This window comes from Mus musculus, chromosome 1 (genome assembly GCF_000001635.26).
Source record: "Mus musculus strain C57BL/6J chromosome 1, GRCm38.p6 C57BL/6J".
Lineage (NCBI taxonomy): Eukaryota > Metazoa > Chordata > Mammalia > Rodentia > Muridae > Mus > Mus musculus.
In genome coordinates, this window is record NC_000067.6 from 189,723,622 (window position 1) to 189,743,005 (window position 19,384).

Here is a 19,384-nt window from a genome sequence, read left to right on the forward strand (position 1 = left end):
GCTCCATCAAAACATTCTTTTTTTTCTTTTTTCTTTTTTTCTTTTTGAGACAGGGTTTCTCTGTGTCGCCCTGGCTGTCCTGGAACTCACTTTGTAGACCAGGCTGGCCTGGAACTCAGAAATCCACCTGCCTCTGCCTCCCAAGTGCTGGGATTAAAGGTGTGAGCCACCAATGCCTGGTCCATCAAAACATTCTTAAGTGATCTCGTTTAATACTTTCCGCAGGTATCTACAATGTAGGCTTATCTTTTATTTTTGCTGTAAGCCAGTGACCCAAACACTATGGCTCTAACCTGTAACCCAAGCACAGAAGAATTACTTGAGTATTTTTCCAAAATACACCTGCTTACTAGATCAATAGAAGAAGAGACAGAGATTGGTACTATTCAAACCATGGAATTCAATTCTGCGGTGCAAGGAAATGAACTCCTGATGCACGGTGAGCGGAGGAAGCTAGCGTCTCCATTATAGATTGTATGCAAACACCGTTGGAGTTCATTGGCATGAAGTCTGAGGACTAACCAGGAATGCGCAAGGAGCAGAGGTTACTCCAAAATGTATAGATGGCCCCTACAGTTCATCAGACTTTTTCAAATGACATCAAGTTACTTTTTAGTTTAGTTTGTTTTTTTTTTAATGTATGTGTATTGTGTGTGTATCGTGTATGCATGTTTGTGTATGTGCACGTGTATGTGTACATTGGGGGCCAGAGGTTGACATCAGGGGCCCTCCTGTCATCCTCCACCTTCTTTCTCGAGGTGGTCTTTCACTGATTTGACAATTCTAACTGGCCAGCAAGCTCCCTTGTGTTTCAGCCTCCCCAGTGTGATGAGTGTAGGTGAGCACCACTAGGCCTGGCTTTTTACGTGGGTGCTGGAATTAAACGCAGCTCTTCCTGCCTGTGTATGGTCAGTGCTCTTCCGACTTCACCATCTCCCAGCCTGTTTGTTTCGGTTCAGGAAAGTGTTCTGGTTTCAGGGACTTCAGCATCTTTGAAGGTATAAAAGTAATACTTTAGTGAGAACGGATTTGAGGTGAGCAGGATCGTGGTGGGGTTGAGATTCTGTGTGGCGTCCCGTATTTAGAGTCAAGCTTAGATCAAGTAGGTGGACGACTCTAAACAACTTAATAGTCACAAGCTCCTAAAATTGTAAAGCTTTAAAGTTAACATGAGACCCTGTAAGAGCCTGTCTCTTTAAGTCCTGTCAATGCCACACACCCTGATCAGACTGCAAAGAGTACAGACTTACCTAATGAAGTGTTTGCTTATACACACAGACACAGACACAGACACAGACACAGACACAGACACAGACACAGACACAGACACAGACACAGACAGACACAGACAGACACAGACACAGACACAGACACAGACAGACACAGACACAGACACAGACACAGACAGACACAGACAGACACAGACAGACACAGACACAGACACAGACACAGACACAGACACAGACACAGACACAGTGGGATGGGAGAGTATTTGGTTTCCTTTTAGATAGATAGATAGATAGATAGATAGATAGATAGGATAGATGATTGATAGATAGGATAGATGATAGATAATAGATGAATAGATAGATGATAGAATAGATGATGAATAGATAGATAAATAGCAGATATAGATAGACAGATGATAGATAAATGGGATAGATAGATAGGATAGATGATAGTTAAGTAGGCTTTTAATTTCTTTCTAATTACCTCAAGTTGTATTCTTTATGGGTATGTGTGAGTGTGGTACAGTGGATGTGTGTGACTGCATGTTTATAGAGGCCAGAGGTAGACACTGGGTGTCCCCCTCCACCTTATTCCTTTGAGGCAGGGTCTCTCCCTGAACTGCAGTTCATGGAACTCAGGAGGGGTGTTTGGCTAGGCTGGCAGCTAGGCTAAAATCCCAGCCATTCTCCTGCTTCCAGCAGTGCTGGGTCACAGGCACAGGTGAAAGCATAACCACCCATGAAGAATGTTAGGATCTGAACTCAGGCCCTCATGCGCATGCCCCAAACCCTCTGCTTTCCTTGTTTCTCTTTCTTTGAGACAGGGTCTATATAGCCAAGGTTGGCTTTGAACTCTCTGGCCTAAAACTCACGGAGGTTGTCCCGACTCAGCTTCCTGAGTGCTGAGATTATAGGTGTGAGGCAACATGCCAGATTTCCCAAACCTCTTCCAGTACTGTGCAAGCAAGCAGTATATGCTGATCTTTCAGTACTGTGCACACAAGCAGTATAAGCTAAAGGACACTCTGGGGTCCAAGCTGTGCTTTCTCCTTACAAAGAATTATATCTCAGTGGTTGAGCACAAATCTAGCATACAGGAGAACCAACGTGCATCATCTTCCAAGTCATTAAAAAGACTCTCTCTCTCTCTCTCTCTCTCTCTCTCTCTCGTGTGACAGAGAGAGAGAGAATATTTTTGTGTTGTCTTCTTATGATCCAGTATAAAACCAATCAGTCAGTACTTTATAGGTTCTTAAAATTAATAAAGACTTTTATTTTCATGAATGAATTGATTTAAACATTACAAGCAAGCACAGGGGGTGAGCGCCCCGCCCAGGCTACACTTAAAGCTGTGTTCATCACTGGACTCCCAGCTCTGGCATCCCTCAGCTTCCTCCACAAACATGCCTGAGTCTGGAGGAGGAGGCATGGAGCAAGCTCAGACAGGGTGGCAGCTCAAGATCCAGTTAACCCAACCAAACTCTGTCCCTAATGTCACACTCCGCTGACAAAATAAACTCAAGCCTCCTTTAAGTGGCTTGCCCAGGGTTGCAAGGCTGCTCACAGGCAGAGCCCAGCGTTTGCATCTGTTCAAAAAAAACCCTTTGCTCTTTCTTCTAGACCACAGTGGCCTCTGGGGCTGTGCTCAGTGGTCTGAGACTCAGAGCCACAACATCCATATGCCACTTAATTTCTACTGTGACATTTGCCTCCTGTCTCCCAGAAAGGAACAGCCTGTTGGCATCTTTTTGTCTTTGAGCCCCATCCTGTTTCAGTCAAACGCCTGCGGCTGAGAGCAGCTCTTCTGCAGCCTGGGTCCTTTAGGCCACCTCAGCAGTAGGTGTTCCCTGGTGATGCTGACCCCTCTTTTCTGCTGCCTGAATCCTCACTAAGGGATCGTGATTGTCACGCTAGGCTGTGTGGAATGCTGCCCACACTGAGCCTTGACATAAAGCTATTCCTGAAGGCTGGTTGGAAACTCCTCAAAGCCCTCTCCTTGATATTTTGAAAGACTCAGCCTCCTTTGCTTTCCATCCACCCCATTTTGCCCCCTCCACGCCCCCCCCCCCCCGTCCTCTTTTATTCTTCTTGGTTCTGTAGAAGAACACTCAGAAGCCAGTTATTAACAGACTTGCTCTGTGGGCACAGAGATCTTTCTTTCTTGTTTTGAGGTAGGGTCTTGCTATGTAGTCTAGGCCAGCCTCGAACTTGTGATTTTTCCTGTCTCTGCCTCCAGAGTTGGCATGAGCCATTTTGATAGGATAAGGCCTGGAAGTTTTGTGTCCCTTGCCTGTACAGTGAAGTAATTTAATGATATTTTGGGTGACAAGGACTTCAGGGTCCTTGAAAGGACTGGTCTTAAGATTTCAGGAAGAGAACAGATGCCAAGACATGCAAAGCACCTTAAAAATATAGGCAACTCCTTTCACTTCACAATTACTAAACCCAAGGATCAGGGGTAGGGGGCTGGGATCTTCCTGAGTTAACCACTGGGCCAGCAACTCCGCGGGGCCTAATACAGGTTTCCTTGCCCGGCCGAGTGCCTTTTCCATTACACTGGCTGCGCCTCAGTAACCCCACCTCCGAAAGTGCTAACGCAGTTCCCTCCCAGTGCCTACCCAGGCGGGGTGGGGCCCCCTCCGTGGCATGGAACAAACCGGGAAAACCACATATTCCAACTTCCAGCACACAAAGGCTGGTTGGCCGTGGGGGCGGGGTGGGAGGACCGGAGCTAAGACTCACTACTCAGAGATCCTAGGATTCTGAGGAGAGCTTCTAGATTGCCTTCTCAAGGAGGCCACCCTACTTTGTCCCGTGTCTCCTGGGCGGTGGCGGCATGGGGGCATCCTGCTTGGAGACCTCCCTCAAATAAATGGCCTGTTCTAGCTCCAGTGTCCCACCCCTTAGCTGCCCACGGAAATCTTGGAGGGACGGTCTTTTCCTTTCCTCTTTCCCCTCCGCCTCCTAAGCGTCACACAGTTTGGTTGATTTGGGTCATCGCCCCCTCTCCACTTCCAGTCTATCTCACTCCGGGCACTTTCCTTTAGTCCACCGTCCCACACCTTGGTAGGGAAAACGCGCTCCAAAGCTAGCCCATTAAAAGTGCACGACTTCTGCCCGGCCGGCCGAAGGAGCTCCCGCAGCCTGGCATTCCTCGGATTCCAGCGCTGTGACGTCCCTGGGGACCGTGCGCCCGCAGCGGGGGAGCCCGGGCTCCTCTTTTCAGCGCAGGGCGCGCGTCCCCGAGGCTGGCGCGCGCCCTCCCCGGACGCATTCCTGGCCCGCCCAGCGAGCGCCCCGCGCGCTCCCCGCCTCCTGGCCCCCAGCACTGCGGAGCAGAGCCCGGGGCGGGGGAGCGCGGCCAGCGGCGCCTGCTCGTCCCCTCCCACCCGGCCCCTTCCTCCGCCCTCCCCGGCCGCTCGCGCTTCCTGGCGCTCGGGCTCTCCGGAGGCTCAAGTTCTGCACAACTTCTCCCGGCTGCCCAGCGCCTCGGCCGCGGGCCCGGCCAGCTAGCTGCGCTCCTCGGCTCAGCCGTCTCGTCCACAGGGCAGGTCCTCGTGGAGCATCTGGTACCAAGTGGCCGCTGGCGGTCCCTCTCTGCGCCCCACCTCTCTGATCGCCCGGGTCCCCTCGCGTGGGACGGCGGTGCTTAGGTTCTTGGCCCTTTCTCCTCCCCGGTGCGCCCGGCGCGCCGGCCGCTGCGTAACCCTCCCTGCGCCCCTCCTCTGCCAGCTCCTGGAAGCCAGTGGTGGGGACCCAGACTCCCTGATGGTCAACGTGCGGCACCCGGGGCACTCCCGGGCCATGTAAGCAGGTAAGCTAGCCGGTCGGGAGCAGATACTCCAGGCAGAGCCAACTTCGTTCGCCGCCGGGGACGCCGGGATGCGCGGTGGGGGCGCCAGGTGGCCGGCCGCCGGTTCTCTTCGCTAGCAGTGCTCGCTCGTCCGGGATTGAGCTGGAAGGGGAGCGCGGTCTGGGACTCGGATTCAGCCAAAACATCGCCTCCAGCTCCTGTTGTGTTTGCGAGCAGGGGAACAGAGCGCAGAGCCCAAAGCTTGTCCTGTGCCTCTGTGGGCACTGGGTTTGTGAGGGGGTTCTTGTGCCCTCTCCCCAATACCTCAGCCTTGATACCAAACTCCTGAGTCTCTTGGCCCCGGCTTGGGTGATCCTTACAGGCGCGCAGGGAAAAATACCTTCATCTCAGACCAATCTCCAACTCGAACTTTGCAAGTTCTGAGAGTTAACAGCCCCTTTCCCACGTGACGCCACATCTAGTTTTAAATCTTTGGGAATGGTTTTCCTATCTTTTCTGGGAGGAATTGATGTGCGCTGTCACTATCCCGCTTTGCCCTTCTTCCTTTGGTTTGAGGAGATATTGGGGTCTTGAGTTTAGTTGGTTCACGGATTAGCTGGGTCCTACTTAGGCGAGTTCAGACTGCTGCTGAATGGGTGTATGTATGGTCAATTTCCAAAATGCGTTAATTTCTTGAAATGGATTTCCTCCCTCATTAATTCAACAAACTCAGTGGTGAGTCTTCCCCTGTGCTAAGAGATCACATTACAAGAGTCTGCAGCACCCTGCAGGCAGCCGTGGGCGGATGGGGACATGTGCTGTGAGAGAGGGGTTCTGAGACTCTTGGGAAGGCCAGGCCCTGGAGGAAAGGGGTTACCTTCGTTGAGGGAATGATGCTCAACTTAGGAGTGGTTGAGGGACCGCATTCCAGAGGAGGGAACAGCTTGGGCAAAGTGAGGGGCGCGGAGAGGGGCGTGCAGAAAGTCTTGGAGAGCGACCTGGTGGCTGGCTGGGCATGTATGGGCAGGTTGGTGCAATGTTGCTGGCATAGTTAGCCCCCACCCCAGCAGAAACGAAACCGGAAGTCTTTTACCCACTTCCCGTGACCAGGAGTAGCTTCCAAGGATCAAAAGCGTTCCCTTGGACATGTTCCCTCCCCTGATGTGTTTCCCACAGGGTTCTGTAGGGTGACAGGTGTTTAATTGTCGTTAATTTACCCATCCTTGGTTTTGTTAAAGTATCCCCGTGAGGACCATCCCACCCCACTACAGAACCTTGTCCTGAGAGCTTTTGACATGGGGAGAGCAGTTTGTGTCTTACAAGTGGAGTTTCCTCTTTGGTGCTGGGGACAGAACCTGGTCCAGGCCTCGTGCTCACCAGTCACCAGTGCTCATCCCTTTCCCAGATCCCTAACAGCTTTCTTCCCTAGCAGCACTCTTACCCGTGTGACTGTGTGGCTGGCACGTGGAGAATCAGTTGAAGGATGTGGCTATGTATCTCAGAATCACTGCTTTTAAAAGGAGTTTCCACCAGATAGCGGTGGCACACGCCTTTAATCCCAGCACTTGAGAGGCAGGCGGATTTCTGAGTTCGAGGCCAGCTGGGTCTACAGAGTGAGTTCCAGGACAGCCAGGGCAGGCTACACAGAGAAACCCTGTCTCGAAAAACTAAAAGAAAGAAGGAAAGAAACAAACAAACAAACAAAGAAGTTTCTGAGTTTCCGCAGCATCTTGAGGTTTTCTTTGCTCTCTCTGAACCTGTAGAAACCGAAATTTTCCATCCTTGTAACTCAGGGTCCAGCACACACTGCCTGCAGAGCTCCTCAGTGCAGGAGAGGTTGTCCACAGTCACCTCTCTGGGGGACTTGTTCACTGGGCTGAAGTGCATATTCCTAGTGGTCGGTCCTGGCTAAGACGCAAGGTCTCCAGCCTTCATGTATCTTAAGCTGCCGGAGCGGTTCCTTGCAATTTAGGGTGTTTATTCAGGACTCTCTCTCAGCCCAACTCCGATCCCAAGAGCAAGCATGTCCACGGTGGAAGATCTGGAATGTGTGTGGGACCTGCATGAGAGAAATGTGTGTCAACAGGCCGCTGCTTTGTGCTGCTTGGTCCCGGGTCTCCTCGAGGCGTTCTTCCTTGGTGTGTACAAACTCATAGCACCGCAGTTACTCAAGCTGGTGTGAGTTATGTTCCACGGTCAGCTGGAAGAGAATCACCTTAGGGAGACGTTTAATGTTGGCACACCACAAAGAATTCAGAGGCAATCAGGGCTTCCAGACGAGTTCTTCCTTGCCCCAGGGATGAGCAGAAGCCCACGGCTGTGAGGATTTCCCCAGTGTATGCTTTTTTTACTGGATTCCTTTCCCAATGGGGGATACAAGTATTGGCCTCTTCCTAGCAAATTGAGCTCACCTGGGTTCCAGAGTCTTGTCTGTTTTTGAAGGAGAATTTGGCCACATTCTTGCTTTTGAACTTTTCATTGCTTGGTTACCTAGTGCTGTGTGGGTTTCAAATCCATTCTGAGCCTCAGAACTTTGCTAGGCACTTGGTTGGAGGTGAGGCAGGAGGAGAAGAGATAAGATGAAATACTTAATTAGCCAATTAAGGAAGGAGAGAAACAGACACCAAAGCTTCAGTAGGGAGGAAGTTAGTGTCTGAACTGAGTTTTTGATCTCCCGAACTGATGAAATGGATTTAATTTGCCCTCCTCCTAGGGAAGGTTGATTAAGTGGTCCCAGGAGTGGGTGGGGCCAATAGCTGCAACTTTGTAGTGAGTGTGTATATGTTTGTGTGAGTGCGTATGTGTGTTGTATGTGAAATACAGCTAGACTTGAATTCCAACTCTTCCACTTGAGTTTTCTTTTACATTTATTTACTTTGTGTGTGTGTGTGTGTGTATGTGTGTGTGTGTGTGGGCACACATTTGCGTCTCTCTTTCCACTTTGTGGGCCCCAGGAATCGAACTCAGATGGTGGAGCGCATCCTTACCGGCTGAGCCATCTCTCCTTCACAGCTCTGCTACTTTTGAGAAGTGTTCTGTTGGGCTGACTTTGTAGCTTTTCTGACCGTTTGTTTCTTCATCTGTGAGGTGGAGCCAGGCAGATACGGCTTGCCAGAGCATCTATGAGACTTCAGTGGGATGCCGTATAATGTACTGCCTTGTCAGGAGGGTGCTTGTGTGTTGGCGGCCTCGTATGTGGCCGTGAATGTGTTCTTTGTTACTCAGCAGACTGAACTCACATGTGTGCCAACATACACATAAAGCTTTGTCCTTGACTTTATTTTAGACTATTGGCTCATAGCAAACATGTCCGCTGGCAGCTGCATGTGGCCCTGCACACTGGAGGCGGCCCATAGCACCCCAGGCAGTCGGAAAGCTGGTCAGGAAGAAGGCAGGGAAAGGACTTCCTTTGCCATTCCCCTCTTCTATGCGACAAGGGGCTAGTGTGTTGTGCGGGTCTTTGCATTCCGAATGCTGAGATCCAGTTACTTAAAGGATGCTGGGATCACTGCCTATATTGAGGAAGGGTGCAGAAGCAAGCTGCTCACAAAGGCCCTCCTCGGCAGCCTGGACTTCCTTCTCTGAAGCCCCAACACAGAGTCAGCTTATGGTAGCACAAGGCGGGCCAGCCACAGGTGGCTAAATTTTGGTGCTGCCTTTCATCCAAGAAACCTGAAGAATTTGGCAAACATTAACTCACTGATATCCCTACCAACTTCCTGGGAGGGAACCGGCGAAGAAAGGGACTCAGACGTCCTCAGGACAGGTGTGTCCTCAGAGCAGTGACCACAGCGATTTGGATAGATTTCCCACCTGCAGAATTGCATGCTGGGGAGGGTCAGAAGGACAAAGCCTAGAAAAACGCAAGCTTGACTACGATTCTTACAGTTGGGAAGAGAAAGGACTTTAACTCTTCCCAGACCCCGCAGTGACTTTAACGCACGTTGCATGCAAGCTGATTATAAAAACATACTCCTGGAACTATTTATAATTTGAATTAAAGGATGTTCCATGAAGCTTTGGCATACATGGTAAGGATGGTTGAGTCTTAAGTCAGGCTATAGATGACATATTGATTTTGCATTTCACAGTCCTGTCCTTTTTGGGGGGGGAGAGGGGGGGAAGTACAGGCTTTCTCTGTGTAGTCCAGGAACTCAATGAGATACCCTGCCTCCAGAGTATTGATATTAAAGGCATGCGACCATAATGGCTTCTTTTCGTTTTTCTCTTTGTGGCTCTGTGTTTCTTAACTTTCTTTTTCTGCCATGCTATATTTGCCACAGTCATTGGTTCGCCAGCCTTGCACATACGGTTTGACGTGCGCTCCCTCAGCTTCATCCTTAGGCCAAGATTGCATCCTGAGCTTCCTCCCTCAGGCTGACCCCGGGGACCTTTGTGTTGTCAGAGATCCTGCACAGTAGCTGGCCATTCCACAAATGTTACTGTCTGCCTGTAGGAAGAAAGGTTTCCAGTGAGGAGAAAAAAAAAAAAAGCAGAAAGGGATCGTGTGGTGGTGGTCTAGCCTCTTACAGTTATTAAATGACTGTTTGCGGGTGGTAGAGGATGGCTCAGTGCTTAAGAACACTTGCTGTGTTTGCGGAGGACCTGGGTTTGGTTCTTAGTACTCATTTGTGTCCAGTGGCTCACAACCATCTATGAATGCCAGCTTCCAGGGATCAGACACCCTCTTCTGGTCTCTGTGGTTACCCCCAAGCCCCCACCGAGATGAGCATATGCACACATATCAATATAAGCAAAGTACACATTAAAACATACCTTTGAATTTGTAATGTTTGAGATTTTGGTGTGCAGCCATATTCCAGACTTAGTCTTTCAGGGGACCACTGCCTGGAGATCTAATTGCATGCAGTCTGCGGGTTTCGACCTATCTGTGGGGGTCAAATGGCCCTTTCATAGGAGTCGCCTAAGACCATCGGAGAACGCAGCTATTTACATTATGATTTATAACAGTAGAAAAATTACATTTATGAAGTAGCAACAAAAATAATCTTGTGGTTGGGGGTCAGCACACCATGAGGGACTAACTGTTTTAGAGGGTCGCAGCATTAAGAAGGCTGAGGACCACTGTCTTACAGGATTTTAGCTCACAGAGAAATGTTATTCATTGTCGAGCGCTATTATGTCCGCTGCGGTCTATGCGAAGGTGTTTTACCTTTGTGCCGTGCATTTTTACACACGGAAACTAAATTTCCACGTTGGGAGTTCATTCTGGTTTTTCGTTTTGTTCTTCCTCTCCCTTTCCTCCAAAGAGTTGGGTGTTAGCCGAGGCAATAAATCTGAAACCCAAGACTCCGATAGCCAGCCAGGGCTTCAGAAACATGGCTATCCCAAGCTGTCCCCTGTTCTGCATAGCCTTGGGTAAACCTGAGCATCCCCTGTTCTGCCTAGCCTTGGGTAAGCCTGAGCATCCCCTGTTCTGCATAGCCTTGGGTAAGCCTGAGCATCCCCTGTTCTGCCTAGCCTTGGGTAAGCCTGAGCATCTCCTGTTCTGCATAGCCTTGGGTAAGCCTGAGCATCTCCTGTTCTGCCTAGCCTTGGGTAAGCCTGAGCATCCCCTCTTCTGCCTAGCCTAGGGTAAGCCTGAGCATCTCCTGTTCTGCCTAGCCTTGGGTAAGGCTGAGCATCCCCTGTTCTGCCTAGCCTTGGGTAAGCCTGAGCACCCCCTGTTCTGCATAGCCTTGGGTAAGCCTGAGCATCCCCTGTTCTGCATAGCCTTGGGTAAGCCTGAGCATCCCCTGTTCTGCCTAGCCTTGGGTAAACTTGAGCATCCCCTGTTCTGCATAGCCTTGGGTAAGCTTGAGCATCCCCTGTTCTGCATAGCCTTGGGTAAACTTGAGCATCCCCTGTTCTGCATAGCCTTGGGTAAGCCTGAGCATCCCCTGTTCTGCCTAGCCTTGGGTAAGCCTGAGCATCCCCTGTTCTGCATAGCCTTGGGTAAGCCTGAGCATCCCCTCTTCTGCCTAGCCTAGGGTAAGCCTGAGCATCCCCTGTTCTGCCTAGCCTTGGGTAAGCCTGAGCATCCCCTGTTCTGCATAGCCTTGGGTAAGCCTGAGCATCCCCTGTTCTGCATAGCCTTGGGTAAGCCTGAGCATCCCCTGTTCTGCCTAGCCTAGGGTAAGTCTGAGCATCCCCTGTTCTGCATAGCCTTGGGTAAGCCTGAGCATTTCCTTCTCCAAGCAGCACCTGTGCATTGCTGCTCTCTCGCCTCATTCCCCAGAGCAACTGCAGTCTAAGAATGACTGAGCAAGATGTCTTGTCCTGGTCGAGCCTGATCCAGCCTGCTGCAGCCTCTCCTGGTTCTCAGGCTTGCTATGGGGGAGGGAGGAGGTCTCTTACCTGTTCACTAAGTCCAGCATCGCACAGAGGCTGGGTGCTGCTCAATGGCCATTCGTCCTCAGGGAGCCGAGGGTCAGCCGTGGACTTGCTGTTTTAGTGCATCTGTCTGCTGGGCTGTCATTTCCAGTTCAGGCCTCTGACTTGCCACCGGTTTGGTCTGTCCAGCAGCATCCATCTAGTGAGATCTCCTGGCCTGTCTCAAAGGAGCCCCTTAGCACTTCTTCTTCTTTTTCTTCTTTTTTTTGTTTTTGTTTTTGTTTTTTTGTTTTTTGAGACGGGGTTTCTCTGTGTAGCCCTGGCTGTCCTGGAACTCACTCTGTAGACCAGACTGGCCTCGAACTCAGAAATCCTCCTGCCTCTGCCTCCCAAGTGCTGAGATTAAAGGCGTGTGCCACCACCGCCTTGCCCCTTAGCACTTCTTTATCTCTGAACCTGGCAGCAAACCCTTCTGATTCAGCTGCTCAAGGTGGGCACTTGGGACACTCTTCTTTCTTTTTAAATCTGTTTTTTTTTAACTTACAGAAATGGGTTTCGCTGTGACATTTTGTGTATTTATTATTATTATTGTTATTATTATGATTGTTATAATACTTTGTGTGCTTGTTTGTCTCTCAGCATGCCATTCTTAGCACTGAAATGAGCCCTTCCTTAACCCCTGGAGTAACAAAGCCGTGGTTATTAATTATGGCCTTTGAGGACTCTTTAGCATATTTCTAGGTTACTCTCTTTCCTTCATCACTGAGACCCATGGGATTGTCCCCAGACTGTTAAGGTCAATCTTGTACATATTCTTCAACTGCTCCTTAAGGACAACAACAAAAGTTTTTAAGAACATAATTAAGTGTTTTTATTTAAATTACTAAGGTCATTTGCATCTCACTGCTTTTGTGGTAAAGCTCCTTGCCCACTCTCCATACTGGTACTCCCATCCCCCACTCTCTCTCACCCTGCACTCCCCCTCCCCCACCCTCTTTCCACACTGGTACTCCCATCCCCCACCCTCTCTCACCCTGCACACCCCCCTCTCTCACACTGGTACTCCCATCCCCCATCCTCTCTCCCCACTGCACTCCCCCTCCCCCACTCTCTCTCCCCACTGCACTCCCCCTCCCCCACCCTCTCTCCACACTGCACTCCCTCTCCCTCATCCTCTCTCCACACTGCACTCCCTCATCCTCTCTCCACACTGCACTCCCCCTCCCCCACCCTCTCTCCCCACTGCATTTCCCCTCCCCACCTTCTCTCCCCACTGCATTCCCCCTCCCCCACCCTCTCTCCACACTGCATTCCCTTTCTCCCTTGGAATCAAGTCCCTTCTTTATTTCATCCCCGCCCACAGTGCCCTGTCCCCTGTCTGCCTCTAACCTCTCATTCTCAGATAAGTCTACCTTCCCTGACACTGCTCCCCAAGCCCTCCTAGCCACTCCCTATAAACTTGGTGGGGAAAGGGGATGGCTCAGCAGGTAAGAGCACTGAATGCTCTTCCAGAGGTCCTGAGTTCAAGTCCCTGAAACCACATGGTGACTCACAACCATCTGTAATGGGACCCGATGCCTCTTCTGGTGTGCAGGTGTTCATGCAGATAGAGCACTCATACATAAAATAATTAAATAAAATTTTAAAAAATTATCAACTCAGTAAATGAATGAATGCCTTTTTGAAATGTAGACCTGAGGATTAGGAATGCATTCTGCTTTGGAATTTATTATTTATTCTCTAACGAACAGTAATGGCCCTGGGAGAAGACATCTTATTAATGACCGAATATGAGTAAAACTTTAAAAACATTTTTAAAAGACAGTTTATTTTATTTTATTTTATTTTATTTTATTTTATGTTTCTCAGCGTTTTGCCTGTGTGTTTGTATGTCTACCATATTCATGCTAGGTGCCCATGGAGCTCAGAACTCCAGAAAGAAGTGGAGTTACAGATGGCTGTGAGCCACCATGTGGGTGTTAGGAATTGAACCCAGGTTTTCTGCAAGAGCAGCCAGTGCTCCAAACCACTGAATCATGCTTTTAGCCCCCAATTTAAACATTTAAACAGATTATCAGTATTCCCAAATACCTTCTATTTATTCATGTGTGGAAACAAATCACACCTCTAAGAAATCATCTAAAGTTGATAATAATGTTATTCTTTCTTTGCATGTTGGTGTGTGTGCATGTGTGCACATTTGTATGTGCGCGCGTGTCTGGTTCCTGAGAGGCCCAAGATTCTGTGGGAAGCTCTCCTCATTTCTCGTCAGCTAGTGTATTGAAGCCGGGATGCTCACCTGAATCCAGAGCTCGATAGTCTAGCTAAGTCATCTTGCTCCAGGGACCCCGGGCCTGCCTATGAGGTGCTGGGATTCAATAGCTGTTACAGCCACCTGGCATTTACATGGCTTCTGAGGATCTGAACTCAGGGCCTAATGCTTGCTGGGCAAACGGCTTATCAAACTCTAGCCCTAGTGAGCTGGTTCCTCATGTTCTGCGTTGCCTGGGTTCTTCAGAGGCATGGCTCAGTTTCCTTTCATGTTCAGTCCCTGAAGTCTGAATAGCTGTGCATGTCGTAGACAAGTGTGGATTGGGAACATTCAAGGACCGGGGTCAGCCGAGGTGTTTTTGCATTTTAGCTCCGAGAACCCCACATCCTTTCTGTTCATTGTTTTCTTGCACCTCGTCTGAGGAGGAAAGGGCCCTAGCACTCTTCTGTGGGCAGCTCCACACTCCTGTTTTGTGTGTATGTATGTGCAGGTACATGTATATGTGCATGCGTGTGGAAATTAGAGGAAAATCTCGGCTGTCAGTCTTTAGTCACATTCTACATTTTTGTTTGAGACAGGGTCTCTCTTCTTGTCCTCCGGGTCTGGAACTAGCTACATAGGCCAGGCTGACCTCAAATAACAGAATCTGCCTGTCTCTGCCTACTGAGTGCTGGGATCAAAGGTATGTGTAATTGGACTCGGTTATTAGTTTTAATGAAAGAGGGACAGGCTTGCCATCCTGCGTATGACCATGGCAGCTTGCTTTACTCACAGAACTGAAGTAGGTGGTAATGACATCCTGGACGTGTCCCCAGATCACGAGATCGATTCTTCCCACTGGATCTGTTCCCCAGGGCAAAAGGGTGAAAGGAGATTTTGTGGTCATGAAAGTGATTTGTTACAAGTTACCTATAGCTGTCAACTCACTGTATCAGGTCCTCTGAACATACCCTCAGATAGACCCCTGAGGGCTTCAGGTTTATATCCCACTGTGCCTGGCCTTCTGTCAGGCAGCAGGTGTTTCCTGAGCTGACTCAATATTTCCCATGCTGTTTCCTCCATCCTGCATCCCGACACCCCCAGCACCTGCCCGAGCCATCTCCTGGGACCCTCGAACACCACTTTCCCTGGGCTGGGTCAGGCCTTCCTGCCCTGCTGCTCTCGGCTTTCATCCCCTGATGATTCGGGTCATCCTTCACAGGCTCTTCAGCCTCCCCTTGTCGGCCTCTCAGCTGCCTGGGAGCTGCCCCGTGCTTCAGTAGCTCACAGAATGACTTTTCTTCTGCTGTTGGTCGCCTGTAGCTAGCGGCTCACCAGACCTGCATTATCACGGTCCTTCACGGATGATGGCTGTGTTGTGTTGTGTAAGCTGCTGTCCTGCTGTCCGCTGCTGTGGCTTTTCGTGGTTTCTACTAGAGAGCCTTTCTAAGTTCTCATACTCCTCCTACTCTTCTCCCTAAGACCTTTCTTGCATGTTCTGTTGCTTGCGGATCCAGATGTGTAGAAGGGTTTAAATGAGACACACAGGGATGAGCACCAAGCATGGCGGGTGTATGACAGTGAACATCACCAGCACGGGAATGTACTACTGTTGTGTTTCCTAAGTAGATAGTTCATGTTAAACACATCCCGGGAGCCGAGGGGATGGCTCAGTGAGTAAAATGCTTACAGCACAAACATGAGAATCAGAGTTTGAATTCCCAGCACCCATAGTAGATGCCAGATGCGATAATGTGCACCGGGATCCTAATGCTAGGGATGGGATGGAGACAGGAGGATTCCTAGGACTCTCTGGCCAGTCAGTCTAGACTTTGACTTAAAAATAAGGTGGAGAAAGAGACCTATAGTTAACCTCTGGCTTTTATAGGCAAGTGTACACATGTATGTAGTACTTGGTACCTGCATGCACATGAGCGTACATACAAATAGGCACTCAGAGCCTACACTCACATACTTACATACCAGATTGCCTTTGGTTACACACACACACACACACACACACACACACACACACACACACACACTAGCTGGCAGAGCAATCCAGACTCTGCTTAGCAATTGATCCTCCCTGGCTGGTCTGGCTGGCCCCTGCTTCCTGGCTCACTGTCACTCCAGACATTCCCTGTGCTTTAACGGCTGTTGATTTGACTGGTAATTTAATTGTGACTTTTCTCTTCACCACATATATTTCTCTCTGTTTATTGGATCACATGTTGATAATCTTTCTTTTCTGGAATCAACGTGTGTGTGTGTGTGTGTGTGTGTATGATTTATTTGGTACAGCTAGGTCCAATAATGGCTGTTTACCAGTGGGAAGTCCAAGAATCAAGTAGTCGTTCAGTCCAGGAGGCTGGATGTCTCAGCTGGTCTTCGGTGTACACTGGAATCCTGAAGAAGGAGGCTATAATGCCAGCAAAGAACGAGAGCTGTTTGACAGCCCTGACCCTCTTCCCTCCCACACGTGGAGCACCTGCGAGCTTGGAGCACATCTGGCTGAGGACACTCCTCTCTCTTCTGTGCAGCGGCGTGTGCTGCCCGTGCTCCTTGCTCTGGAATGGAGAAGCGGGAGCCCCTCAGCCTCCTGGCTTCAGTTTGTTCCGAGGAGCGCTAGTGGTCAGAATGGAGGGGCAACAGTGGCATATTAAGTTTAATATTGACAGCAGGGTCAGTGGGGGCAGCTCAAGCAAAGAGATCTCATCAAAGCTAAGAGAGGCAGCTGGCATTCTCTCCGATGTGGGAAGATGGAGGTCCTTAGGGTGTCTTACTCTCAGTGTTCCAGAGAGTGTGTTCCTGGTGGAGGCCATTTCCCAGGAGCCCTCTCCTGCAGTGGAGCTGTAGGGGATGAGCGGGGACAGATGTACACATGGAAAGCAGGTATGGGTGATAAGGAGCAGGTTTGGTGGCCCTTGAGACACCCTGCAGAGCCACATTGACATGGCACTTACATGTGCAAGGACTTTGTTTAGCACTCTAAGTGGGTTATTTCCTTGATCTCGACCTTGCCCTGTGAACTTCGGATATCACCGGGCTGTTTGACAACAGCTCAGAGAGGCTAAGTGACCTTCGAAGACGGTGCAAACGCTGTACAAACACTGGTTCTGTATAAGGCTACTAGGTGCAGATATTAGGTGAAGAGGTGGGTGGGGACCTGGGAAGGTATCAGAGCTTGAGTTTGTAGACACTGATGGCTGAGGTTTCTGGGTATGGCTGTGTTAAAGGGGCCAATGTTATAGTAGGTAGAATTGCTTCTGTTGCTGTAAAAAAGGTCAAGGATTTGGACACCACGTGGCGTGTCTTGACTATTGTAACAAGGAATGCTGGGCTAACAGGAGCCTGGAAGAGTGTGAATGCTGAAGTCCTGATGGGTACTGTGAATGATATGGTGTGTTTAACCGTGAAACAAACTTACCTAATAGCTCTCAAGGGCCGAAGTGAAACCATGACCTAGAATGGTTCACCTTAGCTTCTTATTCATGGAGTGACTGTCAGGGTCACCATGATACAGTGATCTTATCTGCACTAGAGGATTCCGTTTTGGATGAAGGGGAGACAGTAGTAGTACAGTGATCCATCGGCATCCCTGAAAACGAGCCTCCATCTGTGTAGGGTCAGCTGGGGCTCCTTTATGAGACCCCTGAGGTTTTCTTGTTGATGCTTCCTCCTAGGAGGGGTGGGAAGGCTCACAGACCCTCACCTGGGATTCCAGACGATCCCTCCTGCAACTTCCAGCCTGTCGTAGGCAAGTCTGCCCTGTCAGCAGAAGGGCTAGAGTCCACACATCTCTAGAAGGTTAAGCTTAGGGAGGAGAGAACTCATCCATGCAACCATTGAGACGTTCTCCCCATCCTGGGGTACAACTTTCCAGGGGCGGTTGCTTTAGGGTTGCCTGTGCTCTGTAAATAAGCCCAGTGCACTGTGCTGGCTCCCCAGGTTGGATGCTGGTGGAGTCATTCTCTGGTTTATCTCTGGTGATTTTTGTTTGTTTGTTTGTTTGTTTTTTAAGGGAGAGGCAGATGCTTGTGTCTCTCTCCCCAGGGAACACGTTCTTAGCGTGATCAGTAGAACTATGACAAAATCAAGGATGAGACTGGCAACTGAGGCTAAGCTGTCCGGGGAGGAACCCCAGTCTGTTCGTCCTTCTTCACATGGTGTGCCTCCTGGCCATGATGATTGTTGGTGGGTCTTATGATGGGTAGTGAGACCTGTAACAGGCTGAACCACTGGGAGGGGGAGCAGCTTGGAAGTGGATGGGAGATCCATGGGGGGGGCATTTTTTTCTGGTATAGAGTGCGTGGCTGCTTGACGAATGGGGTCCACTGTGTTAGGTGTAGACACCGTAACAGTAGCTTGTGGTTTAGAGCAGATATTATGGTCCCTGAGATTAAAACATAAGAATGAGGGTGTGGGTGAGCAGCCATGTGTAATGAGATGTGTAACTGAGGCTGACATAGCTGCCCAGAGGCAACCTGTTTGTTTAAGGGGGCACAACAATAAAGGGACATTGTGGACACACGCCTGGTGTCCCCAACACAGCTTCTGTTTTGAGTAGGAAAGTAGAAACGGGCTGATGAGGTCTAGAAATTGGCTTGCCGTTTTTTCCAGTTGGGGATGACCTAAGGGTAGGCCTTTGTAAAAGGGCCCTTCCTGTGACCCAGAACCCTGGGCCCCATGGGAAGCAAAGAGGAAGAGCAAGTGTGTATGCAGGAGGTAGCACATGACGCCCCACCAGTCTGCCAGGCAAGAGAAGATTGCTCTCCAGAGTGGAGAGAGCCCAGTGCCGCTGAGGCACTGGGGCTAGGGTGGAGATCCAGTGCCCTCCCGAGCATCACTGTGCTGGCCACTGTTGGGGAAGGAACTCACATGGCTAGAAACCACAGCAGCCTCTTCTGGAATGGAGTGGCCAGGGGCACCTGCAAGTGAGGACCAGGCAGGGTGGTGCCTAGAAGCTCCATGTTGAATTGGTGTTCTATTAATGTGCAAAGTATTTGGGCTCGGAGCCAGGTGTGCCACAGTTCCCGGTGCCACCCCTGCCCCCAGCATCAGCTGGTACACACGGCAATGGAGCAGAGCAGGTAAAAATGATTAAACTTGACCTAAGGATGGGCATTTTCCTCCCTGGAATATGCTGTGCACATTTCTCTCCTAGGGTGTGGCCAATGGAAAGGCATCAGCTGGCTGCAGCTACGATGCAAAGGCAGCCAAGGGTCTACCAAACCCAGGAAGCTGGTGGGCACAGTGGCCCACCCTGTTCTTCTGTCTTGCTATGTAGCCTGAGCTGGCCCCTGCTAAGCCCACTGGAGGTTTGGAGATGCAAACAAGGCACTATGGAAATGCCCCAGAATAAGGAAGCTGGTGTGCTCAGGGAAAGTGTCTGGTGATTACAAGGAGCTGAACACAGCGGTTAAGAGCACCAACTGCTCTTCCGAAGGTCCTGAGTTCAAATCCCAACAACCACATGGTGGCTCACAACCATGTACACAACTGTACAGCTACAGTGTTCTCATATGCATAAATAAATAAGTAAATCTTTAAAAATACAAAGTAGCTCACCTGGGATGCCATGCCCCTCTCGGCTGCTCTGAAAGGGAAGGTACAGCGCAGAGGATGTTCACAGTACCGTGGACCTGGGTAACAATTTTCTTTAGTATTTTTGTTGTTTCTGCTGCTGCTGAATTCCAAGACCATGGACACTTGCTTGGAGTGTGAAAAAATAGACTTCAAGAGCACTTCCTTAAGGTTATTGTCCCAGCTTCACTG

The 19,384-nt window shown here is 49.9% G+C and overlaps 1 protein-coding gene across 2 annotated transcripts in view; it reads left to right on the forward strand.

Annotated features, from left to right (window-relative positions):
• Positions 1-4,594: 4,594 nt before the first annotated feature.
• The window catches only part of Ptpn14 (protein tyrosine phosphatase, non-receptor type 14), a 148,480-nt gene continuing 133,690 nt past the window's right edge, over positions 4,595-19,384 (forward strand). Inside the window, exon 1 of one of the 2 annotated variants that reach the window (XM_006497134.3) lies at positions 4,595-5,043. The gene's annotated coding sequence lies outside the window, so the exon portion shown is untranslated. The remainder of the gene's footprint in view (positions 5,044-19,384) is intronic. The other variant, NM_008976.2, reaches the window with a different exon arrangement.